Source organism: Lineus longissimus, chromosome 10 (genome assembly GCF_910592395.1).
Source record: "Lineus longissimus chromosome 10, tnLinLong1.2, whole genome shotgun sequence".
Classification (NCBI taxonomy): domain Eukaryota; kingdom Metazoa; phylum Nemertea; class Pilidiophora; order Heteronemertea; family Lineidae; genus Lineus; species Lineus longissimus.
Window position 1 is genome coordinate 280614 of NC_088317.1, and position 15104 is coordinate 295717.

The 15104-nt window shown below is 40.0% G+C and overlaps 1 protein-coding gene and 2 non-coding genes across 4 annotated transcripts in view; 2 read left to right on the forward strand and 1 right to left on the reverse strand.

Moving 5' to 3' along the window:
• Positions 1 to 15104, reverse strand: part of LOC135494631 (trichohyalin-like) — a 60411-nt gene that overhangs the window by 31262 nt on the left and 14045 nt on the right. The gene's annotated exons all lie outside the window — the stretch shown is intronic.
• On the forward strand, positions 3796 to 3877 carry Trnas-aga (transfer RNA serine (anticodon AGA)). Its single transcript has one exon. It is a non-coding gene; the product is annotated as a tRNA-Ser (tRNA).
• Trnas-aga (transfer RNA serine (anticodon AGA)) lies at positions 5486 to 5567 on the forward strand. The gene has a single exon. It is a non-coding gene; the product is annotated as a tRNA-Ser (tRNA).

The window sequence follows — 15104 nt, forward strand, 5'->3', positions numbered from 1 at the left end:
ACGTAGAGAAATCTTATGTCTTAGGTCAAGATGGTTGAATCGTGACAGATATAATGTCTCAAATAGTCGTCTTTCATGCAATAATCTTGGCCTATGCATCATCCCTCCACTTAAGTCAATACAACAACTTAATTGCGCTATCCACAGGCCAGATGCCGAGCGCAAACGGTGTTGAATTTGAAAAGAAACGACCAAACTCTGGACCTCATGTCCCTAGCGGGCAGTGACAATCATATCGATAGCCATTCCAATTGTCTGCATGGGTTGTCATCATAGATACGCCCTGTGGTTCCACATTCCCCGCTCCCTCAATCTAACCATGGGTGAAATCCAGATCGAAATATGATCCCAGCAAATCCACGGAGTGTCCAAAACCACATCCGATACCAGGGATAACCTTTTTTGGTTGACATTACAAAATATCGGACGAAAAGTACTGGTGAGTCAAGCAATGTTGCACATTGTTTGTAAATCAATGCTGCCCAGCAATTATAAAGACAAGAAAAGCGATGTCACAATTCGATTTCACTAGAAACAAACTTCGGGGCAGCCCGATGTAGTGAATCCGACAGATGACTGTGATTTATGATTGCATGCTTGTCTTAAGGGATATTTTTTGTTTGTACTCCCCCCCTCGCTGACAATGATTCAGATGGAATCTATATGTAGCCCCCGGTTTACTCGTGATGAGTAGAAACAAGAGTGACCACATCCTATTACAACCCTGCAACCAACAAACTGTAATGTATTGAAAGTAAACATAATGTCGCTGCAGCAAAAGGTCATTGATCTCTACACACCGAATCCCCAAACATTGACTGTTTTGAATGTAAATTTGAGAATAAATCGAAGCGACCCCGAATCTCGTCTGAAAGGAACTTTCTATACTCGTGTCAGAAGAACAACCACCAGCTGTCCGAATTGATTTCTTTTTAGAAGACCTATACAGAAAACTAGCGGCACGCCATTGGCCAGTAATGGCCCAGGCATTGCCTCCAAGGCATGCGGCCACTTGTGGTCCTTACTCAAGTTTATCCCACCTAAATCAATTGTTATTATAGGTATACATGTTACTTAGGAGCTGGATCGATTGAGATGCTCGCCCAAAGCGGGTTCCCTCAGAAGATATCGATAACGGTAGAGACCCACTGCAGGAGGCTGACGGAAATCTTTGGTTACAACAATTGTCCGAGCCAGGTCTGGAGTACAAGTTAGTTTGATACTCAGATATATATATATATAATCAATGAAAATGTCATTTTGTACTCGAACATTGAACTAGTCCAACACCATTCCGTCTCCTAGTCTCAGGAGAAGTGATTTCATTAATTTATCAACAATTCGACACCTTTGGTATCAAATTCATCCATGAAATATCCGTAAAAGGATGACGCCTTGAGTTACATGACCGGGTTGTTGACAAGAAGGTAAACAATTCAAAACCTATTTAAAGGAAAACACGAGAGAGGTTTATTTCCCAAGCTCAGTTAGTTAGTTATCATTGATTTATAGTCACTTTGTCCAAATCGTTGTCAATTAACTGGTATTGATACCAATACCTTTGGTAAATATTGCTTCCACTTATCCAATACATTATCCATTCCTACAGGTGACAAAAACTTCGGCAATTCCTTTAATCTATTAAGTATACAATTAAATATCACATTAGAATATCATTGATCTAACCTCGGGGTATTGGCAAATACAAGTCCCCGTGACCGATAAGGCCCGGACCACATTTTTTACTCATGACGGACTGGAAACGAAATGGTAGAGAACTTTCGATTTCCTTTCGGTTAAGGAGAGATCAATTACCCATATCTATTCCTCCGATGGATATCGGACATGTTCTCAGATTATAAAGGCATGTAGCAACTGTAACCCCATCTTGCCTCGAGCGCTGGGTTTGGTGTCGGGTCATAGTTCAAGTGCTGGCCTTTCGAGTATATATAAACTGTTGGCTTTGTATACTAGTATCAAGTATGCATTTGACCTCTCTTGATGTTTCGTCGCCCAAAATTAGTTGGAAGGGAACGCTTATAAGCCAGCAAGAAGAAAAAACGGTGAAGCTGATATCAATTATAATGTCATGTCATCACGCAATCATGAGAGACTAGCTGTTACTTTCACGTGGGTCTGTTAAAGAAGACATATTGATCTCCTATGTAAGGGGAAGCTTGGGGTTAGGGTCGATGGATATCATGGTACGTGGAGGCTTTGCGCCAACGAAATTGAAACGCCCGCCATCTTTAATCTGATTGACCACGTGATATGGTTGATAAGCACGTGAGGCAATACTATCTACGTTCTAAGATTATGGGTTCGGTAGTTGAGGAATGTGATCTGTGCTGAGCCCATGAATCCGATACGATCAGAGATTTGTTTTTCAAAGGTGTACGTGACGCTAGGATGATGTACTTTAGAATCAGAAGAAACTTGTTTTGCATGAAAAATAGGGTGGTCTTGGTCTATGAACATTCTAATAGTACTTCTGATAATCAATACACAGTGCTGATCTACTCTGAATAAGTCTGCAATGGCGTTCCCTTCCTTGCACAACCAGGAGTACATACCTATTACCGGCTGATTTCACTTGATTGTCAGTAACTTTAGGTTACAGACGTATGTAATTCTACTTAGTCACTGTCAGATTAGTGCTCTTTGTGGATGCATCGAGAGCTTGGTTCAGCACGGGTGTCAACCTAACCAACATGACTAAGGAAATACCATGCATTTAGGACATCTTCCTCGGTAACGGAATTATTCAGAGTAGTGATTGAGTCCGGTCAGCAATAGTTATTACTTGTTACGGATACGACAGCCTCCTTTCAGTGTGACAGAGTTCTTTTTGGACAGATTCAACGTTATCGATAATTGGTGAAGCAATATTAACACTATTAAAAGGGCTATTTACCTCTTTGGTGGGCGTATGCTGAAGAATATCGGGGAAATAAATCAGTGGTATTTTTTCAGATCGTAATGAAAGTAGTCGTGTGTCTGGTGAGGGCTCAATGCTTTGAAGAAATGGGCTGATGTCTCTTTATAAAGATAAATGGGTTCGACGAAGTGATTTGAGTAGCGGATGCGAGTGGAGTTTCGGTTGTTTTTGAGAGAGAATAAGGCTAAGCTGCGGTGATGCAAGCCTTGCTAGATTCAACAGTGCGTACTCAGCGTAGCTGATTTCATCTTGGCCACTGTGGAGTATCTGTTGAATCATGTCTTCGGAAAAGGAGGGCGACAAAGACAACTGACAAGTTTTTAGCGTCGTTCCGAGAATGACGGGAGGGGGCCACAGGCTTTGGCACAGCACATCTGATAAAATTAGATGTCTAAAATCAATGTTTTGTGAGCAGGCACAGGTTTTCTAACCATTTCATATTTCAACTGTCATCTGATGTCTGCTTTGATTTTGACCTTTGACAAGAAATGAGCATTTGGCAACTGGCCACGAACTAGTAGGATTAGGTAATGTGGATAGGATTGGTGCTGAGCGCTCGGAGACACTGAAAGTTATAAAAAGTACTTTCCGTGATCACACAATCGCATTCGTTGGTTTCTTTCCTTTGTTTTTTCGATAATATACTGACTGAATTCAACAACTCGAGCAGAGCGTTTATATCAGGAGCAACTGCAATGCCGGTGTGAAATTAGAAGATTTCCCTCTGTGGAAAAAGTGTCCAGCTCAATTCGAATCCGACGGATTATATGATATTTCTTTGAGGCCATGACTGTCAACTGAATAAGGCTGATTTTCCAAGCAAATTCCAGCTTAAAAAGAATGACATCAAGAAGTCAGTTGTCGTGGCCGAGTGGTTAAGGCGATGGACTAGAAATCCATTGGGGTCTCCCCGCGCAGGTTCGAATCCTGCCGACAACGTATTTTTTTAAAGTCAAATATCAACTTTTTTTCACAAACTTCACATTGAGCCCAGCGATAGCAACCTAGTTGTTTTTAATTCCATGTTTCTTTTGGCGAAGAGATTTCATCACAGCCAACTATGTGTTATACACAGTTAATTATCCGTTATCATTATAATATGCCGAGTCGTGCCGTGTCATGAAAAATGACGTGAGTGTACTTTACTAAAAGTTCTTTCACGCGTCTTTCCCATTAGCCTATTTCTTGTAATTATTATTCTTGATCTAGATCTTAAACACAAATAACATGCCGGCATAGCCACCTGAATCAACACCAGTTTCATAACAATGACTTTTATCACTATTTTCACTTTGACGTTTATTAGTCATTGGAGTACAAAACCTCTATTATTATGTCATCATATCAACATTGATACAGTTTAATCAACAAGTGCTTTTTCAAACTTTTATTTTCATCAGACTCTTGTGACTTGAAATCAGAAATAAATACTTATAATGTTTTAAACTATAGGATGATGGTTACATTAACCAGAAGATATTTAATAGCCTGTGTTTTCGTTACCTAATACCATCCACAAGGTCAAAGAACAAGCTATTGAAGTACTTGCCTATTAGTCACACAGTTTACCATATGATTGATTCATAAATCTACTGACGGTGTAATTATACCGCTGGTGGTAACATTATCTGGTGCCATGTGTTATAAACTGCCGAAATTGCACCAAAAATCAATAGGTTATATCAAAACCTACGTCATTACCAGATATTATTAAGTTGGCAAGATTTTGACGAATACGACTGATAGAACAAAAAGACATTCTGTTAATCTTGATGTCTTAATGGTGAGTTGATATACGTGAGATACATTTGATTGATAACTGTAATCAAAAGGAATCGGAGAAGTTTTTGGCCAATATTGTTAATTAGAAAAGGTCGCCAACCCAATCAAACCTTTTACAACATACGATAGAGCAGTTATCATTCGATTAAACGATCGGGATTACGGATGAGATAATCCTCAATATCGCTAACTCGAGAAGAACAGGCAGTTTCTCCTCCTGTCCCAACATCAAAATCAACATCTCTCGGAATTCGGGTGGTGACTTCATCCATCCTGTACCTTTCGCTTGCAAGTACAGCTGATAGAACAAGATGTGGTAACGTGTCATTTGTTTTCATTTCGTAAGAATGGACAGAAAACACCAAGAGGCAAATTCACCAATTTCCTTAAGCAGTAGTTTGGGACTTCCTAACAGGTATCAACCAATCAGAAGACAGCTGCCTATTCGGCGCAAACAGCACTGTCAGGATTGAGTATCGGGATTCTGCTTGGACAATATACATCCCACCTTCTAGCACAAGCATTATCAATTCAATCAGTTGGGGAAACTATGATAGGACTTACTATTTCCTCGTTTCCACTGGTTCAAGTATTGAGACAGCTGTTGCCATAATGACCTTGTTTTAAACTCCCACGTATCGCGTTTCACATGTTATTCAATATTCTATGTTCATCATTGATTTTGATTGCCAACTTCAATTATGCTGTGTTTGAACCAAATCACAGCCATTATGATACGGGTAAATAGAGGCCTATCAGTAAGCAGTTGTCGTGGCCGAGTGGTTAAGGCGATGGACTAGAAATCCATTGGGGTCTCCCCGCGCAGGTTCGAATCCTGCCGACAACGTTAAGTTTTGGAGCCGTTCGTTCGGTTACCACTTTTTTTTAATAGTGGGTTGTGTTTTACATGTAAACGATATTAAGGACAGGGCAGCGTATATCAATCTATGTCAACAAATAATGTTTGCTTTACTTCAAAGCGTAGGCCGACTTTGGATCGTTTTTGGGGGGCCCTTGACGGTCCAATAAATTTCGAACAGTTGCATATATATCTGCTCAAATGAATTGTCACTTCAACACGACAGAGATTCCCTTCATCACGCCTCGATCCCCTCCGAACCCTAGGCTGCAGATATTCTACCAATTTCAAAGAGTATTCAATAGTGCCCGAGTGATGAGATCATCCACCGTGATCTCATCAATAAGGTGACAAATCCAGTTATGTATTTATTCATGGAGTTCCACCTTCCGCGTCGTTGCGATCATACTGGATGAAAGTATAGCTTCCAGTGATTTCTGGGGTGACATTCGACTTCAAAGCGAAACTGCGATCAAATAACTTTTTTGATGAAACATTTGCCTGTGTAACGTATTCTATGATGTTATGTTATACTTCCCCAATAAGATGAATGTCCAAGTTCCCTTCAATTTGCGCCTGGGAGGGCCTGCGATGGAAACTCTCTGTCCCTATAAAGTTTCCTCTCACTGTAAAAGTGCGGTAGGGAACATAGTGGAATGACTGCGCAGATTTTGATGACTAAAATGAATTACATGGGCTATCTATACAGCCGTTAATAATAACCATTCATTAGCATTGATTTAATGAGAACTCATAATGATAAACAGAATGCAGCCTCACGACTATTTGGAATTATAATACCAACTGAACACCGATAATCGGAAACAAGTCCCAACAAGTCAACAAATTGAATCCACACTTTCCTGCATAAAATAAACATCATCAAGGATCGAGTAATTAGCAAATCCAGATCCATTACGTTCATTGATTCCATATGTTTTAGGCGCCAAGAAAGAAATATTTGATTACCCAAAGACGTGTTCCTTCGAATGACCCGTCCAGAGTCACACTTAGTCTATGTTTAGGCAATGCTTCATTGAGACTGTCGCGGCTATAGCTTTATATTTACTATGGAGTTGAGATTTAACCATTAGCCGAGCTGAATAATTAAGCACGTGTGCAAGCTATTAGACTGTTTATTACAGCTGAGTAACTCCAGCCACTGCATTGGCTACATGATATCAAACGTTATACTTGATACACTAGCTAGTAGGAGGCTTTATCCGACTTCTTAACGGTTTCCCTAACTTTTTCCTGATTTATCCGACCAAAGTCCGACATTGTCCGACTTTTCCCTGAAAGGTCGGATTTCTAGAAAACTTATGAAAAAATACCAGGGCTTCCCAAAATAGGGCACTAAAGATCAGAGGCCTATGTTGAATGGAGTTTATGAGGTGACCTAATTGAGTGAGCTAATTGTACTCACACTTAGGGTCACTCTGAGTGCTTGGCCCACACGTCATTAACTGGTGATATAAACTAAGTGTTGAGGTATTTTGGTCTATCCTGATCGTTCAGAAGACCTCAGATGAGCTGGGTAATCAGCGCTTCAACATGACCGCAACTTATTTATTTACCTTGTTTGAGTATGGCAAGTAAGATAAAGGCCCCACCTTGGGTCGCACATCGACTTTGGGGTTTGAGGGGCCTTTTACCACTATATACCCAATGTGTTCGTTGAAGTCTTGATTTCCAGCCACCGAATACCTACATACCAGTACGCCTACACGTATTTCACACAAAAATGATATTTCATAATTCATACAATTTCACATCTTTTTTTGGCATCGTGAGTTTGTCAGCAAAAAACTGAATTCACCCAGCCTTACCTGATGACAACTATTGATCTGTAACCGCTCAAACATATGGAATGCAGCGATAAACTTAATGAAACCTTATTTCTCGCCTGGTTCGTGTGAAAGCACTAATTTTCTTTGCCGTACGCAGCCGAGTTTAAACAATTTTTCGGTTGATTTGTGTGGTAAATTATACACTTTTAAGCAAGTCTCGCAATCAGTTGACAAAATGTGGACGTCATTTCTGGGCAGTTTTTTTTTAAACAGCATGTGTATCAATTCAAAGCAGATTTTTGGCATTCGGGTACATGCCAACTTCAAGTGGGGAAATTGGATTTTCAAATAAGATGAAGTCATATTAACCAATACATGATGACAGTTGAGTTGGGTTCTTGTTCAATGAGAGTTGCAATTGAGACCAATTAATAGCGATGCATATAATAGATTAAATATAAGTTCATGTAAACTGTACTCTGGGACATTTCCCCTTTTGCCCGCGTACGAAGTTTATAAGATCATCAAAAGCGGACAAAAAAAACAGATTCGTAAGTTCTACCCCCTCAGCGATGAGATCCAAGCGATTGTCACATCTATTCATATGTGATCAGTAAGAGCCTCTGACATCTGTCTGTAGCTGACAAAAAATTCATCAACAGAAAGATGACTGATCGCACTTTCTTTTAATCTCATCTGCTTAGATCCTGACAATAAGGAAAACAAAACTCGAGACACAAAATATGATGTCTTAGTTTTTTTTGCCAAGTTTGAATGAGACAAACGCTGCTATGCTATTGCCGTTACAAAGAGATCATAGTTGTTAATGTACTGTTGCACTGACATGAATATCACATTGTGACAATGTCACAGATAGAGTAAGAACTGCTAAAGAAACCATTCGTCAAAAGCTACGACACTGATCTGATGACAGAGGAAACGAGGTAGAAGCTCATTGCATTCAGTACAATAATTGCATACGCGTTTCTAGAATGACTGCAAATCTGTACTTCTGATATTATCAGTCTGAAACTGCCTTTCACATTCGTCGTTTCATAGTTTGCCAAGCATTTACGATGTTTTCCAAAGTAAAAATGAAGACTGTTCCTAGATTTTTTTCGTCAAGTGAACGTCTCTATATGGTAGGCTAAGATCAGCGATCTACAAACCACAGTGCAATGAGCTAAAGTCTTGGTGATGGATACACTTGATTTCTACTCTAAAACTCTTGTTTTTCCTTCAAGCGGGAAAATGCATATCACTAACAAAAGCTTCAGCAAAAAGCACCAGGGATCACTTTGCTGCGACGCTTTTTTAAAAATAGCCTGCAAGCTCTTTGCGCCTGGTTGCACTGCATGTCGTTCGCTCACAATGCATCGCCATCAAACATGTCAAGAGCACTTTTCGCTAACTGGATCAAATGTACCTTTTAGTTGACATTTCTGCAGTTTCTTTCTGCGTATCAGTGGCACACTGGTCATCTTTGTGGCGGATGTGGCTTTAATCTCAGTAATAATGTGAAGGTATGTCAAAGATGGTGCTCTCAAAGGAGGGGGCATGAGTATGTCTGCGACCTTTCAGGCTAATGACAGGGCAATTTTAGTCAGTACAAGAGTAAATGTACATAATTACTGCACCTGAACTGGTACATGTACATCCCTGGTAGAGTGATTGATACATTGGGTGTTCAGGTCATGTTAGGTTGAAATCGCCTCTTTACAAGTCTTTTGCATTGACAATGATGGTCTGTGAAAACCGCCTTTCTGTAGACATATGTTCATATTGTTATTCCTACGCCTGATAAGAATATCATTGTTAACAAAGTCCGTGCAAATATCCGTCCCTGTATCCGAGAGACAAAATCCGTTAATTAAGAAGACAGTTCTCGTTTAACAGAAAAGGAATATGATGTCTTGAGAAATTACAAAACTCTTATAATACACAGCGTATTGATGAATAATATCCTTCTCGCTAATGACGTTTTTAGGTTTGGTGCATCAGTGACCAAAAGTAAGCTACGCCAGGTTGAGAAACCATATAATACTCTAAGTTCTGATCTTATCCTGTGTCGTGTACATATACATGTACATTAAAGTGTTAATATCTCAAGTCGTGTCTCACTGCTAATATGACAAAGAACAGCATATTGCTTCCTTCAAATTTGAATACCTTACATACACAATGACTTGAGTATCTAGACGAGCTAGATAATATGTCATTCTAGCGGATTGATATTTTAACTAATCCGCTTAAATTTCTCAATTTCCTTTAAGGTTTTAAAGTATTTAATGATATTTGAGACGAGTACATTGTCAGATAGTAATTAAAGACTGAGTCATTGATTGAAGCTTCGAAATTGAGGGTGTTATTTAGTTTTTCGCTGGGTACCGATCTCAAAGGTGACCTATATACCAAAGACTTTAAAGAATACCGATAACTACTAACAGCCACCCTCTTTTCATCCAGGTCCTAAACCAAACTATGAGGTAGGCAGGTCACTCCGAGGTAATTCAGGGGTAACAAGTATGAATACCATTAAAATGTCAGCTTACCACATGGTATTGCATCTCCTTCATCAATAGCAGAAACATAACAACTTTCACAAGTACCAAATGAAGATGTTATAATGGCGTTAACGAGATTATCCTTCTTACAAACTTAATTAGAGTCGATTAAAGAGATCAGAACGATCACCCATTTGATGATGATGAGAGACGTTTAATTATATTTTAATCAAGTTTCACATTGAACTAAGAGATCTGTGGTGGCTTTTATGATTATGTCTGTCTGAGAACTCGAGAAGGTACCAATAAGTAAGAAAGTTTTACAATGATCAAATATGTTCTTGTTTCTGTTGGTACTGACAAGTAAGTGTAATCAGTTCCTTTTTCAGAGGCAACCTCAATGGGCATATTTTCGTATATTTTCCGTACAGCGTCTTTGTCCGTACTAAAATCATCGAAGCTGTAAATAGTTGGCTGTTAACTACACTGAATACCTGAACACTAACGTTACGATGCTTTGCCCAATTAATGAGCTGACCTAATGAACGTCATTGACATTATTAGAGTACGTTCAACTTTATTTTAACTCTGATTAAGCTAATTAGACCTTTCGTTGACTGAGAATGAATGGCTCGACCACCCAATTAACTTCACTCGTTGTGTCGTTCAATCTCAATGCGAAACTGATGCCCAAGTCTCTACTTCATATAGAGTGAAATTCATTCATTGATTTTACTGCGCCAAAGACTACAAGTCAACACACCAACTCTGGTTACTGAAAGTCATACTTTGTTCGACAACTTGATCTAATTAGCCATATACAAGAAGATAATCGGGCGAAAGTGAAATCTAAGTATTCACCATATTTGCTGGACGCACCTTAGCTCAGTTTACCCCAAGTTCGATTTCAACTTCATCTTACCGGGATCTGCGTACCTCATCCTACTGCGTTGGATCCAGTTGTTCTAACATGAAAGTGACTTGGCGTAACAACCAGTTAAACGTTGTCGTTAAGTTTACTGGGCTCAACTGAAGGAGAAACTAAGTAACATCAAATCAGAATCAACATCAAGGTTGGGATTTAACTAGTTCTACACAACCAAGCCTTGATCTTCATATACATCTCCATGTCTACCTAACCATGCCATCCATCTTAATTATGACACCAACTGCCACTAAATCAACAACAAAACCTTGAAAATCCACTACACCACGAAACTTTCCAAAAGCATCTGAAAATCCATCGCGCGAAGCAACACATTTCACAAGTCACGGCCGAGCGGTTACTAATTATACAGCTTGCGGAACATCATATTAGGCGTATTAATTGAGCAGTTACGTCATAATTTGGACAGGCCAATATAAATATAACGAGCCCCATCAAGGTTTTTTTCTCTCAGATTAATTAGTTGTTACAGTTGATTGGTGGAGGAAGTTTTTTTGGAAATTATTTCAGTCTCAGGCAACGTACTGAGTATTAATGAGATCATAAAGCTTTTTTTTCTGATTCAAATTTAAACTGGCAAAGCGTGTCATGCACTTCATCTAAGTCAATGATAACAGCTAAAGTTGTCATAGTACGATGATGGTTTCATATCATCAAAACATGAGTCTGACATCTATGTCTGTCAATGTGGTAAGAATCAGTCTTAGGGTCCACTGAAGCCTCTTCAGCTAAGGGTTTCCCGTCTCGCCGGCGTTTTCATTCGTTTCAAACGCAGAAGTGGGTATAAGGCTGGAGTTATATAGGATTCACGTTGTCACTTGTCACCATTCAATCGTCATGAGCCCACTGATTTGAGCTTGAAACACGACGTGAGGGTGAAAAGTGACATCGTGAATCGCTTGTAGCTCGCCCTGTGGAATGACTTGTTCGTTCTTCATGTCACGCATGGAAAGTGAAGAGTGACACGTTCAATGTGAAAACGCATACTATGTGTAATCGCAGTCTAACGTAATCTGAGTCCATTTTACCCATGACAAACAAGGTACTAACTCCAAATGATGACCGGTAAAGCTGTCACCTATGGAGTCTGACAATTAAACATCGCGTTTGACAACATCAAGTAGTTAGTGAATGAAGTTATAATCCAATCTGAGAATTCAGTCAAGTGCAACGGCGCAATCTATATTTTTCATCAATTTGGAAAGTAATTATAAAAGAGAAAGCCATAGTAATTTCAACATCAAAAAGATTCCTTAAAAAAAGTGAGCACATTTTACTGACGAAAGTACCAGTCTGTAAATAATTGGATCAAATTCTCTTCAATTAATGAGAGAAATATGGAAAATAACTATACCGGTTTTCTATCAAAGAAGTTATCGTTTTGCCAATTCATGCTTCCTGCTCGATGATCATTTATACCGTATCTTTTGACTGTTCAGAACGTATGCGACGAACTCACTGAAAGAACGTGCTTTTATGAAAAGAACTGCACCTCACAGCCGCGAACACAACTCCAAATCGTTCTTCACCAAATAAACCAGATGCAAAAGTGTTCATGAAACTAGGAAGTGAGACTCTGACTGCTGGCATTCTCTTTGTTGTTCTCTTTCTATGCTCTTGTTCAATGCAACGAAACTACTTAAGACCTGGAAGCTTGCTTGTCACTTAGAATGGTTTAGTTGAGGAAACTAGTTTTTGTGAGGTTTTTTGTGGCTCAGGGCAAAATCGTGTTTGGCAACAATGTATCGTCAGCGAAAGTCCGGGGGAAACCTCAACTCCAAGAGCTGTTCAGAACAACGTCTTTATTGATAAAGAAATTCTGGTAACGTTCGTTGCATTTAGTAACCACTTGGTTTTTGCCATGTTAGCAATTCTTACAGCAATCTCAGACATTGTCTAGCAATCGAATTCACAGATTCGAAAGTTAATTCAACTGAAGTCAAATACATGAAAAGAAACTATCATTCACTAGTTGGAGGCTTTTTCCGACTTCTTAACGGTTGCTCTAACTTTTTCCTGATTTATCCGATGAAAGTCCGACATTGTCTGACTTTTCCCTGAATGGTCGGATTTCTAGAAAATTTGTGAAAAATACCAGGGCTTCCCAAAATAGGGCATTAGAGATGAAAGGCCTATGTTAAATGGAGATAATGAGGTGACCTTACTGAGTGAGCTAATTCGTATTAACACTTACAATGTTTTGCTTGCACTTCATTAACTTTATTCAGCATAGGCCTTTTGATCTTTATTATGGCGTATATTCTTTATTGTACCTCGTCTGTGTTATTGCAGCCCCTTAGGCTGACGTTACATAGGCCTCATTCGTTCACTTCCCACATGTCACGTTCCCCTTAATGCGTTCGTTCCTCACTGAATGCATGCCACAAGGCCGTGCATTCACCGAGGAACGTTAAGTAAAGCTGGAACGTGACATGTGGGAAGTGAACGAATGAGGCCTATGTAACGTCAGCCTTAGAGTCCGCTCCTTGCTCAGGTTGAGGGCTATCGTTAGCAGGATTCATCAAATGCTTCAGATTCTCTTTTCCTCTGTGATCAACGTGTTAACTCTTCATGTTGATGCCATTCCCTTGGAGCCAACTCTTCACTCAATGAGATTTTTTACTATTGTATACATTATCATCAGCTGAAGTCCTAGAGCATTCACTCCTTTCTTGAACAAGCTGACTGTCAATTGCCTAGGGTTGCCATCTTTGTTATCTTCACACAGACTGCGAGCTATTTCGTCAACTGAAAGCCCCACATATACCAAAAACCAAAAGCAGACTGGAATTATATAATGAGCAAACATTTGAACTCTTGAAATAACTAGCCTAGGGTATCAGTAGGAAGTGATCTAGCGTGTCAAGAGTATGATGCATGCCAGATTGGATAATGACTCTTTGAATTTGTTGGTGGATGGTCCTTATAAGCCAGCGCCAGGTTAATCGATAGCACTTGATCGCTACTCAGTGAGGGCAATCTCAAATCATGTCACAGCACTTGTAGAATCTCATAAAACAAATCAGTGGTTGATCAGATTTCATCCAGATTGAGCTGATCATACGCACGTTTATAATTCGTTTTGTCAATGCCTTTGTTTTCGTTCTGAACGGCAATGAAGAAACACCAAGTCTTCATCAACACCTGCTTGCCTAGGATGTTTCAACTCAGGTGGATGGACCGAGTCACCCCAAAGACCTGTGGAGGCGAGCTCATCAAGAACCAGTGGAGATGACGGTACTCTGTCGATGCTGGGGTGGGATCGAGTGTACACGACGGAAAGCGTCTACAGCGGGCGGGCGACGCAAAAGAGTGAAAGACCCACGAATTACTGCTGGTGGAGGAAATTTGCTGGTGGCCTATGCGCTCAGAGGAATGGAGGGTTTAAGTAAGTAAATGAGTGTCTGAGTACAAGCGTACAAGCGTACACAGCATGGACCGTGATAGATTCTTCAAAAGGAATGGAAAGGACATGGACTTATAATGAATACTAATGGATAAGGGGAGCTGGAATGTTATATCACCGTGGGTTCAGCATTATGACAATGAACAAGATACAGTACTGTCTTCATTGCTCCTAAATGAGTTGCTATCTTAACATGTTCTTATCAGGCCGCCACACATTTCCAAAAGTACCACATGGAACATAAGTATAAGTACTAATAACTAATTCGCGACATGAATCTTTGTTTTATTGTCTTGTTATTACCTTGGAGTGATAACCATCGGTCTAAGTCTCTTGGTTATATCAAAGCAGGATTGTGGTCTGGAAGCGTTCTGTAGATTCACATCCGGTTCGTGCGTAGTGTCAGATTTGAGTTAGTATGTTATTTTGCTAATTCGGGGATGGGTGAGGTCGTCCAATGAGGGGGTTATATTTTCAGACCAACAGGTGCAGGCTTGGACCTCCCTTATACAGGTGATAAGTGGAACAATCGGGAAGAAGAGCGGAGTGTTCACATCAATGCCTCACAACAATTAACAAGGCTTGGTGCCAAAACAACACCGACAGGAAAGACCCTCGCGGCTTTTTGGAACATTCCAGAAGAAAAGGTCCCTGTGTGGCCCCTATGATATAATCACATTCCGGAAGTGCTAACGCGGCCGATATCAGGTCGGGTAGGTGTATTGCCTTGACACCGTAAAACCTTTTCGATACGGTCAAAGAAAAAACATATCCATGTTGGAAAAGGCTTGGAACAAAACAGAGAAATCTGCGCCTTAGGCTATACAGCACGTTTAGCCAGGCTGACTGTGGAACAAGGGCCGTCTCAGTAGGCAGAGG